Source organism: Cinclus cinclus, chromosome 11, assembly GCF_963662255.1.
Source record: "Cinclus cinclus chromosome 11, bCinCin1.1, whole genome shotgun sequence".
In the NCBI taxonomy this organism is placed as follows: domain Eukaryota; kingdom Metazoa; phylum Chordata; class Aves; order Passeriformes; family Cinclidae; genus Cinclus; species Cinclus cinclus.
This window is the reverse complement of record NC_085056.1, coordinates 3487551-3504575: the sequence shown is the minus strand read 5'-3', so window position 1 is coordinate 3504575 and position 17025 is coordinate 3487551.

Here is a 17025-nt window from a genome sequence, read left to right as displayed (position 1 = left end):
CTTGAGCAAGGGCATTTCAGGAAGCTCTCTGCCATCACTGTCCCTCTTGGTTTGTGTTTTCAACCCACTGTGAATAAATGAGCCAGCACAGCTAAATGTGAGGGGGCAAAAACTTCACACAGCAAGAGCAGGAAGGGTCACCAGGTTGTGCTTCTGCCCTGCTGTTCAGCCTCTGCTCTGCCTGCAGAGCTGCATTGCCATGGGCTGCTCTTAATGCAGCCTGCATTTTGATAAACCCTGAAATCAAGTTACTGATAACATCCTGGCTGTGAACAGCCTGGATCAAAGAATCTTTGGGTATCGGAAACCAAATGGGCAGATGAGACTTACTTATTTTTTAAATTTGCATTTCTGATAATCCCAAATGTCCACTGTGTTCAGTATTTTAATTTCTGGGGCCAACGGGACCCTCTGTTGGTCTATGGATGAGGCAAGTGCTGGTGGTTTGGCTGGCTCTGGAAAAGAGAAGGAGAAGCCTTTTCTTCATCCTTTAAACCAAATGGCAGCCACTGATTTCAACAGGAAATCACTGCTCCCATCGGGAGGAGCTCTGGAAAAGGAACAAAGGAGGGGAAAAAGCTCCTTTGCTCCCAAAGGATAACGGAGCGGCTTCATTTCACTAAGTTCCTTGAGTTTAATTTTCTGCCTTCATTTATTCAGAGTGGAGAGCCCTGGCAGTCCCTGCTGTTCATGGGGCAGTCACTCTGCCTCCTGGGCTGGCTGGCACTGGGAAGATCCCCTGGGGAAAAACTGGGAAAACTGGGGCAGGAGCTGCCCAGGTGGCTGCTAGAGCTGTTTTTTTTTGCTCATGTCAGAGTCCCCAAATTGGCAGAGTTCTGCTGCTTTGTCAAACTGTCCGATGCAGCACTTAAATGCTTGTTGCAAAGTTGCATCAGAGCGCTTAAAAAAAAAAAAAACAACACAATGCAGTTGTTAATTTTCTGCTCTGAATAGTTTAGGAGAGCTCAGTGATGCTGGGGGCAACACAAAAGCAATTTTTGCACCATAACTGCAGCACTCCAGAGCCAGAGTAATCCATCAGGGTGTTGCCAGCACTATTGATGTGGTCTGGGATGGAGTTTGACTTGAAAGATGAAGAGGAAATTAAGTATAACAGAGTGATAATAGAATGATCAATGCTGCTTGCTGCAGCCTTGTGTGTGCACTCAGAAGGAAGATATTCTGTCTGTGCTGGCCAGGGGTGTGTAAGTGAGGTGATAAGTCTTGTCTGAAATGCAAAGCTAAATGGAAGTCATTAGTGTGGCAGAATTAACACTGGGGCTTTACTACCAGAGCAGGGAAAACAAGAAGGATGAGATGATGTCCCGTAAATAGTCCTGGGGCTTGTTATGAAATTCCCTTTTTTCAGTAACCACGGTTCTGTTTTCTGTCATAAATATTGAGTGTAAAGGTGGGATCTGTGGAGAAGTCCCTTTCCTCTAGGATTTGAGTAGCCTGGGTTGTGAACCAGAAATCCTCTTTGTTGTTTTTAAAAGTCTGATATCCATGGGAAAAAGGAATTGGTTTGGGACAAGGATTTTCTTTTTAATGGGACTCTCTGTAGAAGGAGTCTTCACTCAACAGGAAAAACTGCTGAGTATTATGGGCCTCAGAGTCATCTAGAATGAAGCTCTTTTGCTCATAAGTGTTCTGAAAACTGACCCGGGCAGGAAAACCTCTGTGTCCCACCTTGGGAATCCTCCACAGTCAGTAGGACTGGTCTCTATGGCAGACATGTCTGCAAAATTCTCTTTGGGCAGCACCATTTGGAATTTTTGATGATGCTAATGGTTCCCATAAGGGAAAATGAGACTTCTGAATGTCTGATTGCTTGTAGGATGTGGCATTTATTATTTATCCTACATGCTTTTGTTGCTGGTTGTTGCTAAACATCCTCATCCTCGTGGGTTCCAGTGCTTTTATAGGATGTCAGGTTCTCAGGAAGTCATTATGGGATTCATTAGGGATCTCCATCTATTTCCCATCCTTCCATGCATGTGGGAGTTTCCGTGTCCCCCTAACTATTTTATTTTGACTTGTTGCAGAGCCCAAGGGATGGATTTTTGCCCTCTGGACTTTTTATCACAGCCAGTGAGGTCTTTATTGACAGCATCTGATCCACTCTCTGAAATGTTTTTAGCTACTTTCCTCAGTAATATCAGATTTTGAACTAGATAATGGGATTGCCTTATCCCAGTCATATGGCTTAAAATATCTTGTAGGGTCAAAATTTCATTATTTTAATCTTCCATTGACCATTCTATGAACCCTTGCAATTCACTGTGGCTTTTCTACCAAACCAAATTGCTTAGCAGTGGCTCGTACCAAATCTTTTTATAGCATCCTTGAAGAGTCAGTAGCTTTCTAAGACAAGATCTTATAAAATTCCTTTTCCCCACAGTCAACTTTTATTTCTTGGCACTGCTGGCCATTCAGATGCTGTGTCATTTGCCTTTCTCTGTTTAATGTTAAGCTAAGTTTTAAGCCATTCACTGGGCAATCAGCATTTTGGCTTTACATTCGTGTAGATAAATTGCATAGAAAGTTTAATTAACTAATTATGTATCCACAGTGAGTCATAACAGCCTTGTAATTCAGAACTGCAGCAGTCTGACCATCACCAGAGCAATTCTCTTTGTGCTTTAGGGGATGCCAATCACTACACTGGTGCTCTGGAATTGGCAGTTTTGGTCAAAACAGGAAGTTTTGAGGCAAACAGAAGAGAATTGAACTGATATTTGGGGAATCATTTGAATATGGAAGCCAGCCACCAGTTTCAGTGATCATTAGAGTTTTAAAAGCCTGGGATGAGCAGTAATTTTTCAGAAATTAGGCATTCAGAGAGGAACTCTCTGAGCAAAGGCATCTCATGAAGCTCTTCACCATCACTGTCCTCCTTGGGCTGTGTTTTCCACCCACTGTGAATAAATTCCAGTCTCCCAATACATGACTGCATGGATCTTTATAATCAGTTGCATTCAAAATTAGAAGTGCTGTGAATTTTTCTCTTTTTTCCTTTTTTTTTTTTTTTTTTTTTTGTGAAAGTATATGCATTTTCAAACCGGATGCAACCTGAGCCAAAACTCTGGAATGTTTACTCCAGAAGTCTGGGTTTGGTCAAACACATGATTTCATATCTGCATACCACTGATTTTTACCATCCCTTCCCCTCTTGAAGCACCAATAGTAGTTAGTAAAAATCTCACAGAGCTGGTCTAATGATCCCTTCAAAATGAGGGGGAAATAAATTAACAGCAGGAGCCACACTAAGTGGATGACATGATTTAACTGAGCTGAGTCCCTGAAGAATTAGCCTGGTGATTGTGGCAAGTGTCTTTTTAAATGAGGTAATTTGAAATTAAGTCTCTTTTTCATATCTACTTAGCGCAGTCTATTGTTCAGAGTCTATGGCTCAGGTTGGTATCTGATGTTTAAAACAGCATTGCCTGGAGTGTCTCCTGATGAGTTTAAAGTAATTTGAGACCTTTCATTCTTGAATGCTACACTTGCAATGAGATTAGGAAGCAGAGTGGTTAAAATGAGATTTTGCACTGCTAAAAAAGATACTGCTGTATAATTCAGAACTTCTCAAAAGAGAAAATAATGTAAAAGACTGGAAGGCTGAAAATAATCCACCTTGAGAGACTGCCTGCTGTCCAGAGCACGGAGCCAGCTCCTGCAAGCTGCAGTTCCCTTTGCTTTCTGAGGAAATTCCCTGTGGATGCCTCCCAGATCAAGCACTGCTGGCTGAAAACGTGTTGGGGAGCAGAAATGCACGAGAGCTGGGACACTGTGCCCTGTGCAAACAGGCAGCAGAGCCATTCTCATTCAAACAGCAAGAGAGATTTGTGATTTCAGGTTTCCAGGTCTCTGCCTTTTACACTCTGCTGGCAGAAATCATGCGCTGAAATATCCCATTTATTACAGTAAATTCAGGTGGCTGGTGGCACTGGGTGCTGTTATGGGTCTGGGTCATGGTTGCTGCCAGGCACAGGTGTGGTCTGGCTGGATGAGGGGGCAAAGAGATGGATTTTTTATTATTATTATTATTATTATTATTATTATTATTATTATTATTATTATTTCTCAAGGCCAGTGAATTTTCCACAGCTGGGTGGACAGGAAAGGATCCCAGAGAAGTGTTGTCTGCCTCTTGAACCTGAGGATGAATTCAGAATCAAGCCTTCATGCTTCTGCTTGGGTCAGTCACAATTGTCTGAGCTCTCTTGTCCATTCCAAATTGCAATTTTTTGCTTCTGCATCTGACTGAGGCCAAGTCCCCTTTGTGCACTGGATGTGCCCAAGGAAATGAGAGAAAGCTGGAGCTACACAGTGATGAGGTTACAGGGAAATTGCACTCCCCACTCCAAACACACAGCATTATCACAAACCATTGAAAGGTTTTCTCTTCTGCTGCACACTGTGTGTCCAACCTGTCCTGGCAGTCTTGCTCTGGAGTTTGAGTGAACCTCAGCCTTTGACTTCCATCCTCCACAGGGAGGTTTTCAGCTTGAAGAAAAAGAGAAGCCAGAAATCAGGCACCTTACGACACCAATTCAGTGTCTTGAGTTCCAAACGCTGGCTTTACAAAGTGCAATTTCATTATGCAAAATAAAGCAATTTAAAAATTGGCAGTGGACACGATGCTTCAGTGCACACTGGAGGGTTGGATGAATTTGACAGGCTGAAACCAGCTGCCTTCCAAAGGAACGAGTCCTGCTCCATGATCCTGTGTCAGATAAGCCTGCTAATCTTCCAGATTCAGGTAGATCAGGTTTAAATTCTGGGTTTAGCCATTTTAATCTGGAATGAAATGCATGGATGGAAACTGTAAATTTGTTTGTCTTGCTCAGGTTTCTCTTGTTTTGAGGCTGCTTATCAGAAATAACAAATCCATGCACTTTTATCTTCTGAAAAACTGTCAAGGTATAATTATATCATGATTTATTTTACAACATCAAGACCACGACTTGAAATATTTACTCAAGAAAAAATTAGAAACCACAGAGAGTAATCAATCATTCACAACTCGAGAGCTGAAATTCCTTCTGTGTCCATTTAGTAGACTGAGTACAGAATAACCTTGTTATTGGGACCTCTGACAGAGGCAGAGAATAAAATTCAGGCTTTTTGATTTCTAATGCCCTTTCAGGCTGAGCCTTATTAATGCACCTCATCCTGAGTAACAGGCACAAACAGCAGTCCAGGCTTTTTAATGCCAAAGACACTAGGGATTAGTGGAAATATTAACAACTTGGGGCCCAAAACCTGATTTATATGGCATGTTCTTGGGTTTTGGGTTGTTTTGGTGTGGTGTTTTTTTTTTTTTTTTTTAATACTCAGATCTACTCCAGAAGCTTCCAGTTGTGTAAGATTGTGTTTGGGTTTTGGTGGAGGGATGTGCCACTGATTTTTGCCTGTGATATTTCCCTCTTTTTCCAGGCCCTGCTGGGCATTCCTGATGGATTGCTGTCCTTCTGGGCATGTTTTCAAATCCCAACCAGTGGCTGAAACTTTGGATGCAAACAGAAAAACTTCTTGTGGCATTTACCTGTGTGGGGAGACAGAAATGCATTACAAATCCTCAATGCTTTTGGGGTAAAAATGTGCCCACCATGGAGCTGTAATGGATGGAAACCAAGCTGAATTGAGAAAGAAAAATCAGTCTGCCTCAGAAAGAATTATGCCTAATTTCAAGCCTGAATTTTCAAGTAACTGTAGATCAGTATGCAGAAAATTATTTTTCATATCTAATTTATGTTCACTAGAAGGATCATAAAATTCTCCAGATTTTGCTTCTTCCAATTTCCAGCTGTCTCAGGAAGACTAAGAATTGCCACCATAACTCCAACTCTTTGATGTGTGTTTAGTTATCAAAACACTTTGTTACATCACTCCAGAAGCCTTGACATTAATAGTCAATTCTTCAACTTCTTTATTCAAGTGAATGGTGAACTCAAAATTATAAAATACAACAGAATGGGTGTCAAGCTAACTGATTATTTAATGAAAATTCAAATTACTGAGCAGGCAGATAACCAGGCCTGAATCACAGAACGAGGTCAGCTGCTGGGATGGAAGTCATTCCTGTTTCATAATTTCATAATTTCTGTAGGTTCTTGGGGTTTGTCCTGTAGCCTGTTAAAAATGAGATGTGGTTTAGTCATGGTTCTTGTCCCCTCAAAACGAGCTGTACAGAGCAACCTCACACAGTTCATTTCAGAAGTCACTCACTAAATAAAAGTTGGTTTTGTTTATTTTACTGGAGTTGTGCTGGTTAACATCAGCGGGGCATATAATAGCCATTTCTTTGGATTTTCCACCAATTCCTGCAAGTCCAAGAGTGATTGTGAATAAAAATTTCTGACTGTGTGGGTTTTGAGATGTGCTGTGTGTGGAAGGACTGAGCCCCATCTACCTAATACATGCAGGTACATTTTGGCCAAAACACCCTGGAAATGGTGCTCTTCATATCTTTGATTTCAAAATGGAACCTTCACTGAAATTAGAATGTTTCAGTAAAATTGAAGAGATCTACCTTATGATTTGGGGTCTGTTAGGAAAGTTATTTTCCAATGGAAATAAACCCCAAATCTGCCATTTTATTCAGACTGCAGGAGATATTAATCTTCTAAACTGGCTGTTTGCAAACAGAATATCTAAGTTCTTTCTCACAGGCTTTTTTTTTTTTTTTTTTTTTTTTTTTTTTTTTTTTTTTTTTTGTTCCTCACTCTAGATTAACATTTTCCAAATTTCCCTTCCAGCATGAGCTTTGTCATCTCACTGCAGGTCAAATGAAGTCCTTCCTTGTCTCTCATTCCCTAAGAAATTCATTAGGGAGCCATAGAAGAGCTGATAATTAGCTGTGAGGTACTTACAGCAGATGTTAAATTTTGTAGCACTGATAGTTTTGTACTTGGATATCTGAGATGCTGGAAACCTCATTCATTACTGAGGAATGGTTGCTCTCATTTCCAGGCACTGGCTAGAGGAATTTAGCAGATAAGTCAGCCAGTGAATATATGAGCTGATTAACAAAAATTCCACACCAGCCCTTAGCCTGGAGCATCCTGAATTTAGAGCCAGCTCAGACTCTCAGTTGTTGATGCAATGATGCTTCTACACCCACCTGAAACTACAAATTCAAGAGGCTCCCCCGGGCTCCCTGAGCACTGATTTGGGTCGAGTTTCTCTAAAGAGGTACAAGGCAGCAGCAAGTTGGGTACCACGAGTGGGATATGCAGGAGATGGAGAGCAAAGCCAAACAGAGATAAAAGGAACAAGGCTTTTGAAGCCTGTTGTAATGTGCCTGATCCCGTTGAGAGGAACGTTTCACCTGCTTTATTTCGGATAAGCAGTGTTAATTTTTTCCTCCTGCAGATTATCACAGCACGGCTTGCCGGTCTGTGCTGAGTGCCAGGCTCCGGGGACAGAGAGCTGTGTGCTGCCAGACTGACAAGGAATATTGAAATTAATTCATCCAGGAAGTCCAAGTTGGTTCTGAAGCTGAAGGGGAGGTTCTGTGCAGCCCTAAACCCCCAGTCCTGCAGCATCCTTTTCCTCACAGGTCACTGCATCCCTGCCAGAGCTTCCCCGGGGCACAAAGCACTCAGTGCCAAGGCTGGGGCCAGACACTGCCCTGGGAAAGGTCTGGACTTGCCAGGTGACCTTCCCAGTCCCTCCCTTTGATCCCAAGGAAGGGCCTGGCCCTGTGCATACCCATTAGGATCCCTAATTTTAGCAGCTGCATCTGTTTAATTGGAACTCTCAGCAGAACAGGGAGCCTGAGGGCAAGTAAGACTTCACCCAGATATGAATTGTGAATGTTTTAAAGCTTCTCTCTGTCCTGGATAAAACCTTCCAAGGGCTCTGACATTTGTGCTGCACCCATTCCAGGTCAGTCTCCTGCACTTGGATAGGAAGCTTCTTCCTGTGCAGAGAATCTTTAATGGATGTACACAAAGATCTACTTAATATGTGCCAACTCTTTGTTGTACAGCAGGACAATAAGCAATTCTCAGAGCTACTATAGGTATTTGTACACTTCAAAGGCTATTGTAGACCATTTGCAGAACTTTCTGCATGAGTTGAATGCTAAACTCTTTTTGTTGATAGCTGTCATAAGCACTAAAATCTCTTTACATGATCCAAAATCTACACCACCTTCCAAAACCTTAAGAATTTTGTGGGAATTTCTTTGTGTTTTATGTTACTAAGGTCTTTATTTATCATTGTCACTTTTCCCTGTTTATCAGTCCTGAATGTCACTGATACTGCAAGAGAGAACTTGGTGGGAGATGCTGCTGAAAATGTATAAATTAAAAATAAAAGTAGGATTGTGGTGATGTAGGATTGTGCTGGGAGGTTGGCTCTACACCCACCATCTTTCTCATAAAAAAAAACCCCTTAACATTTTCTAAATACCTTGCTAAATTATCACTTCTCAGAGCATTTTGTCAGTGGTTTGCTAGCACCTCTTCAAACTCTGCAAACCCGTTCAAAAAAAGCCTTTTCCAGTTGTGCCAGCCTCTGATCACTGGCACAAGCAGAGAGTTGCCTGATTAACAGAAACAAATATTATTATTATTATTATTATTATTATTATTATTATTATTATTATTGCTGCTGCTAAGTTGTCAAAAATTAACACCACCAGTGTTTATGATCCCTACTGTTCTGTACAAAAAGTTTTTAGAAAATTAATTATTCTGAAAGAGGTAGATGGGACTATATCGCTGTTGAAAAAAAATGTCACCTTACCAAGCCATCTTTTGAGAACCTGGAAACCCTTTTTCCTGAAAAAGAAACAAAGCATTTTGTCCTACTTTTCTAGAGATTAGCTTTTGTTTAATCTTCCAATCTTCTGGCATCCTGAATCACTGACTACTCTAATAACAACATACTACTTAATCCTTATGAAACATGTAGTGATAATTCAACCTAAGAAACAATTGGTGCTTTACTTTTAGCTGCCAGATAAAAGCTTAAGTTAAATTTTCTGCTTTAAAAAAAAAAAATTATGGGGTTTTTTTTTCCCTCTTTTTTCCCCCCAGTGAATTCTCTAATCATATATTCCCATGTATTTCAGGCATCTTCCTCATAGAAGACATCACAGATCTTACTGGGTTTTATTTTATTTTATATTCTACTAGAGCAAACTGAAGGTCGACCCTTCCACTTTGTCATTAGAGAAGTGAGAAAAGAAAAGCTGCCAATTACAGCTGGTGTTCATATCTAAAATTCTGATCTTGCTTCACATAAATCAACATTTGTTGTCTTTGAAGAAAACAGCCATTTTGTAAAAAGAAAAAAAATATAGATTGAAAAAGGTCTGCAGAATGTCATTAATATTTTCTGATGATATGAGGGAATATGTTTTGAGAAAAGAAAGTTCATAATAAATCACTCTCCCTTCTTCACCTTCTGTGAGCTCCTGTGAGCAGACACCCATCCTCTCAAGAGGCAAAATTTTACTCAGGCTAAACTTTGCTGGACCTGCAGAGAAGGAGCGAAGAGTAAACCCAGGTCAGACCTCAGTTCTGTCATTTCAGCAGCTTCAAGAGAAACAAAAATCTACAGGCCAGACCGGGGTGGTGATCAAAATCATGTTTGTTCTTACATGAGTTACTTGAATCCTCCTTTGGTTTTGTGGTTAGTTTTTTAATCTGGTTTCATTTCAACAGAGATTTATCTGCAGAGGAAAGGCTGAGGTCTAAAAAATCAATTCATTTTGTCCCTTCTCCCCACCCACCTCTTCAGGAGTAATTTGTTTGCCTTTCTCTCAGCTTACACACTTTGTATTTGCATTTGTAGATGATGAAATACTTGACTGATTTTTAATACTTCTGTAATTTGGTCCACTTGTTCTCATCCATGAAGAGAGAGGTAATTTGTTTCACCAGGAGCTGCCAGGAATCTTTTCAGCTCGTAGCCGGAGCTCCCATTCTGGAAAGGCACACATCAATAACCGAGTCTGTTGCTGCTTTGGAGTGAACTCATTGTGAAGGAGGGCTGGGCTCGAGCTTTCTCTGCAACTGATGCCTCTGGAGTGTGAAAGGAGACAGTATAAAGTGTGTGACAAAACCTGGCTCCTCGAAATAGGGGCAAAAAAGCCCCAGGCGTGCCTAACACACCATTCTGCTGCTCCACTGTGTCCTGGGAAATTTACTGTGCCATTTTTCCTCCCTGAGGAGATTATCTTCACATAAAGATAGAGGTTTGGATGAGTGCCACCTAAAGCTTTTCCCTTTTTCTTCTGCTTTTTGGTTCCCTTTACAGAGACTCAGCTCCTCAACAAGAGAAGAGACATCTCTGAGTTAATTAATCAGGGTGAGGGACAGCCGGGATCATTATGAATTATTAGGGGCAGGAGCAGTTTGGTCCTCATGGTGAATTCTGACACTTGGGGCTGAGGGGTTGTCCTGCTGGCTGGCAGGAGGACAAAAAAATATAAATCATCTTTTCTGTAGAGAATTCAGGCTGGACGAAACAGGCTGGGTTTTCTCTTTTAATCTTTACAATTAGAACCAGTTTTTCTTGACTTATTTGTTGGCTGAAGGTATCAGGCATTCCTTCTGAGTGCTGCAAGATTGTTTTTCGTACAAGTTATCTCTGTGAGACACCGAGGGCTTTAATTAACTTGGGCTTGAATGATCTGAACCTAGAGGAAAAACAGGCCTGAGGTCCAGTGTGCTGAGAGCTGCCCAAAATCCTTCTCTTGACAGCTGAACACAATTCCTATTCCTTCCAATCCTATTTACAGCTTTTGTTTCCAGCAGGAACCGTGGGCTAATTACTGGTGGCACATGGGTGGTAGCTGGAGTAGGTGCTGTACTGGGGCAAGTCATGCTTTGGGTGATGAGTTTGAACTCTGAACTCTAGCATCCATCTGGGAATTAACCCCTCCACGTGCAGCTAAAGGCAAACACTGCAGGCAGCTGGTGTTCTGGGGGTAATATATGGAATAAACATACCTGGCTCTGAGATTAGCTCAGTTTGTTACAGCGTGGTGCTAATAATGCCAAGGATGTGGGTTTGAGCCTCATTCGCTTCAGAGCTGGACTCCTTGTAGGTCCCTGTGATCTGAATTTTAAACATTTTTACTTTTTGTCCCTTAACAACAGGATCCTTTCCTGCTCTCTGGGTAAACCTGAATAAAACTTAACATTAATTTGCAATCTTGCCTTCATGCTAAGCTACCCAGAGTCTTTTATTGCTCATTTCACAGCTCTCAGAGCCTCAGCACCTGGAAAATGTTGAGCCTGGTGAATGATGTCTCTAGTTAGGAATGAGTCCAGTGCTCTGATGAGCTTGGAAATGTGTTCAGGTTTATGTGGCTCTGTCATGCAAAGGAGCTCAGAGATTTGTTCTGGTTTCTGCTGGGGACCATGCAGAGCAAAGCTCAGGTGAAAGGAGATTACAGGAGTGGAGAGCTGAAGATAAGGGTACAACAAAGATTTCGAGGTGATTCTGGGGTAAACCTGATCATGTGGATTACCAGAGGATTCCAGTTGGTGACTGAGGAGGAAACTAGAAAAGCTCAAGTTGCATTTATTGGAAATGTTGGAAATCAGCATGTAATGATAGGACAAGGAGGAATGGATTTAAACAGAGAGAGGGGAGATTTCCATTAGATTTAAGGAATAAATTCTTCCCTGTGAGGATGGGCAGGCCCTGGCACAGGGTGCCCAGAGCAGCTGTGGCTGCCCCTGGATCCCTGGAATGTCCAGGTCCAGGCTGGACACTGGGGCTGGGAGCAGCCTGGAATGGTGGAAGGTTTCCCTGCCATGGCAGGGGTGGAATGGGATGATTTTAAGATCCCTGCCAACCCAAACCAGTCTGGGTGCTCACAGTCTGCTGTGGGGTTTCATAGGCCAGACACATCTCTTTTGTCAGGTTAAGTGAACTCAGATTTGGTAATTCAAATGTTAAAAAACCCAAAAATATATTAAATAAGAAGGGGACCCTCACAGAGACCTGACTGGGGATCCTGTTTGGCCCCAGTTTTGGGCTCAGATCTGTCTGTAAGAGAGCTGGAACACAACCCCTGGAGAATGAGCACATCATCCATCCATGTGTGCTTCACTTCCTTGGGAGGCTGGAGAAGTGGGGGAAAATCCTCAGCACTGCTGTCTCAGTGTTGTCTCAGCCCCAAAGCGCTGTTCCTGCAGGTTCAGCTGTGCTCACAGGGACATTTGGAGCATCTGGTGGTGAGACATTTCCTCAGTCACTTCCTGCAGTCAGTAAAAGTCAGTAAAAGAGTGCCTGGGCTGGAGAGGAGCCAAGGACAGGGCACTGAGGTTTCCAGAAGTGCAGCTGCAGGTCACAGCTGGGGATGTGCCAGCATGGAAAGGGCCTGCACTCTGGAATTACTGATCCTCCTCCAGCCAGTGAAGGAAAAAAATGGATGGTCCCATGCAGAACAAGGAGAGGGAGGGAGAGAGGGAGGGAGAGAAGGAAGGATTCCAGGAAGGAAAGAAGGATCCAGGAAGGATTCCAGGAAGGAAGGAAATTACATCCCAAGACAGATGGAAATTGTTGTAATTTCTTATGGGCAACCCCCCAGATTTCATGAGGAAAAACCCCATTAGTACACGTCCCTCTAGACCTGCTTCCCTGCATGCAAACACAGCACCTTGGGATGATTTCCTTGGATAGATTTTGGCAGAGTTAAGCCCTGTGCAGAGTGCTCAGCTTAGAAGCCACTTGACTTACTCACCACATCTTCCAAGAGGAAAGCTTCCCAAACTATTACAAGCTTGATTATTCAGCAGAAAAGCAGTTATGAGAAATGAGTGCTGTATCTGCTTTGCTCAGTGTGCTGTTCCAGGACCTTTTGGCTGTGTTTTCTTGCTCTCTGAATAAAACAGGAGGATCACATAAATACTGGCAGTCCTTGGTGGTGCCTTTTAGCCCGAGCTGAGCCAGCAAACAGCTCTGTCTGTGCCAATTTCTCTCTCAAAATGAACTGCGCCCTTGTCAGCACCTCCTTGTAGTTATAGATGGAATATATTCTGTCTCATACACAGGGACACAACTGTTATCTTACAGTTTGCAGGTTGGGATATTCCTTGCTGTTGGTGGCCCTTTGGTGGACCCTTTTTGTTGGAAACAGAACAAATCAAGAATTCTGTGTTTTTGTGGGGTTTTTTTTATTCCTCTTTCCCACCATAATCAGCCATCCTGGAAATCTTTGAAGACCTTGTGAAATTCCCTCCCTTTTAGAAATGCAAGTGCTTGGGAGTACTCTGTATAAATCATTAAATATATGCAGTCAGTATGTCTTGTAAACTACACTGTGCAGTGGTAGGAATAAAGATAAAAATAGAATGCAAAGGCTTGGGGTTGTGTCTGGGTTTGCAACTCTTGTGAGCAGTTTGCAGGACCCGCAGTCCTACAAAACCTGTGAGCCTGGAGTGCTGATCTCAGTGCTAAAAGAAAGGTTGATCTTTCTCTTCAGCTTCCCGATCTGACTTTTTTTACATTCCAGAATCCCTCGGGGGAGGATGAGGGCAGCAGTGGACACACAGCAGGGATGTCAAAGTGCTCCCAGCCTCCTGCTGCACCGTGCTGAACCGGACTGAGCTCTGGATTTTGGGAGGACACGGATTTACACAACACCTGGGCTGCTCTTTCTGTCTCTGCTATCCCGCGCTGAGAGAGGCAGGCAGGGAGAAACATCTGTCAGAATCTGTGTTATTTCAGTAAAATGAAGTACAGTCGAGCATAAAATTTAACTACCTTATCATAATATTTAGTTGCACTTTTTAGATATTTCAGTGTGCTGGGTGGTTGAAGTTCTATAGACTTTCAAAAAGCTGGAATCACTTTGAAATTAGTACAGGAATCTGAGAAATGGACCTTTAATTTGCTATTATTTCAATAAATAGGATTAAAGCCCAGCAAATTTATCTACTGACATATTTTTGCTCTTTTGGGAGAAAATTCAAAACTTATTTTTCTTCTGGGTAGAAGAAAAAAAAAATATATATAAAATATATATATATCTTATCTTTCTTCTGTTCTCTTCAATATCCTTGCTCTAAAGATTAATTTCTTTGTATTTGCATTGTTGTTTTGAGTTGGGGTTGTTTTTAATGCCAGTTGTGTAATAACAGAGAAATGGACACTTGTTACAGTTTTATTCAGAAAATAAATCATTTTAGTTAAAACAGAGTTTTGAATTCTGTTAGAACATTTCTCAAACTCTGAATCCCTTATAGGATAAATCTCTTTGACCTTCAATTTTCCTCAGATATCGTTTTATCAGAATGAAATGAGTTTAATTTGTTTAAGCATGCATACTCACACCCTAATGAGCTGATAGTGTTATCTTGATCAGCTCTGGAAATGACTGCTCTAAATCCTACCAGCCTTATTCAAGGTATGAACCCTTGGATCCAGCTTGGAATTACAGATGAAGTGTATGGTTTCACCCTCTCTTTCCTAAAAATATCCTCTAAAAATCAAAGTAATTGTGCTGGAGGAATGTATTCATGAATCTTTGCTGAGCTGTGTAACAGTTTTTTTCTTTAATCATGAGCTCATAGCTTTTTGTCTCTCAGAGGCTTTGACATTTCCTGGAGTTTGCTGTCTTTGAGCTGAGCTGATTTCTGTGAAATTCTCATATAAGAGTCTGTCAGAGGCAGAAGAACTCTGACTAATTTGAACTCTCAAACTTTCAACTCAGAACACTTTGGGAGGGCAGGTGTAAGTATAGCATCAGACCAATGAAAACACAAATTATTTGGAAAATCAGATCCTCGAGGCATAAATTTTTGATTGTTACCTGCTTTGTTGCTCTGGTTCAAAACCAGGGATTTGCAAATGAATCTTTATTGGCTATTTTCTTAAGGGAGGGTCTAACACACTTGAAGGGCAGTACAAGAGCTGTTGGTTGAAGAACATAAAAGCACTTTCTTTGTATTATTAATATTCTTTATTCATGAGTGCAGCCCAATTATCTTTAGCATTTCTCACACAGTACCTTTAAGGTGATGAATTTTAATAAGAAATTTCTTTAACTTTGTGGAGCAAAGGAACAATTCCTGATGTGGGCAGGTGAAAACAAGGGAAGACATGGAATTTAGGAAAGACTTCACCTGTGCCCCATCTGTCTGGGAGGGATGTGGGCCTGGATGCTGAGTTAAAGCCAAGCGGTGGAACATCAGCAAATGCTCCTGCAGTTTGTCTGAAATAAAGTGAAACATCCTTGGATTCCCAGAGGGCTTCATTGCCCTGCAAGTTCTACATTAATTGTTCTTCAGGCAGCAGGAAAATTCTGTATTGGTCCATTTGCTCTTACTGAGAACAGTCTCTTGAAAGTGGATTAAATGATTTTGAAGCAGCTGAAACAAAACCTGTTGGCTCATCTGACTGGTTAGTATCTGGCTGAACATTAGAACTGGAAAGAAAGAAATTTTGGAAGACATTAGGACTTAATTATATGCATGTCTGGAGTTCTGGGCTAATACATTAAGTCCTAAATGTGGTTTTTAAACAAAATTTGTCAGGTATGAAGCAGTAAGGCTTTTCATTAAAACCTGAAGTGTTGTTTATGCTGGTTAGGTCTTGTGATGATTATGTTTTATTACTGATGGTATAGCAGGCTGTAACTTGCAGAGGAGAAACACCTGAAGGGTCTTTTACAGCCCTTTCCTTTTAGATATGTGCTTGGTTTTTACAGCTGCTCTAGTTATGGCAGGAATTGAGTAGGAAAATAATGAAATCTGAGTTGTATTTTTATCCCTCTTGCTGAATCTGCTGTAATAATCTGCTCAAATGCTCCTTTAGCACTTTTGCTTAGTGCTGATAATCCAGGCTTGGATTTTTTTTGTGGGAGTTGCTGCGATTCTGTTCTGATTTCAGATCCTTCTCATGGTGCCTGAGCTTTGGGTTAGGCTCTTCCCCCCTCTCTGAATACCTCCCTGGTATAAGGGAACTACAGGAACACTAAACTTTGGGGAAATTCAGATTTTTGAGAGCTGTCTTCTATGAGAAATGAAATTATAAAGACAGGAGCACAGGGAGAGAGGACGTACCTCAGTTCTTTCTCTTCATCTTTTTCTTGCGAGCATCATTTCAGTCATCCAGGAACAAAATAACCCAGAGCATTAATTAGGTTTCATCCTAGTACTACAAATTAGGAACTGGAGCTTGCCCAGCAGACCTCAGGGCTTTGCTGGGTTCTGTGCCATGGCTGAGACTCGGGGAAGGGAAGGAAAGGGACTCAGGAGAGCTCCATTGCTACCAAAACAAAAAGTTCACTGCAAGGAATTCAATACTGTCACTAAAAATGTGCTGGAATCTCCTCATTTTACCTTGCAGAAACCCGACTGCATTTAGGAAACATGACTTTTATATCAGCCTTTTATTAGTTCTAACTTCAACATGTGGCTAATAATTCATTCCTTGTAGAAGTAAAAACTGGGAATGTGCTGTACTTCTCCCTCTCCTTGACCTTCTAGGTTTTCATCATTATTTATAGATTACTGCAATGTATTAAAATAATTTTCTGAACCAAAAAAAGAGGGAAAACAAACCCAGAAGGAACATGCTGAGTGTAATTTCTGTCAGCAGATGTTCTTAATTGATCAAAATAAGTGCACAAGAATGTTTGTGCGTGTGTTTGAAATAAAATTGTTGACCAGTGCAAAATTTGAATAATTCTGCTATAATTAATGCATGGCGTGTGCAGTCCACTCCCTGAATTCTTTTGCAGTTTGCTCCTAAAATAAAACTCTGTTCCCTCAGTGAATTTGTGACTTAATCAACCTGGTAACTTCATGTTATGAATGTTAGCAGCTGGATGCAAAGACAGGTGAAAAGCAAATTTCAGGAGTTCTAACAGGAGGCTGAAATAATAAAATACTGAACCTATGCAATTAAAGGAAGTCAGTCACTGAGATAATAACACGTCCATCCTATGTAAGGCTTCTCTACCGGAGGAACTGGTGGAAGTCACAGAGGAGAAAGAGCTGGAGGACAGCTGGGAGGTGCCAGGACTGCAGAGAAACCTGGAACAAT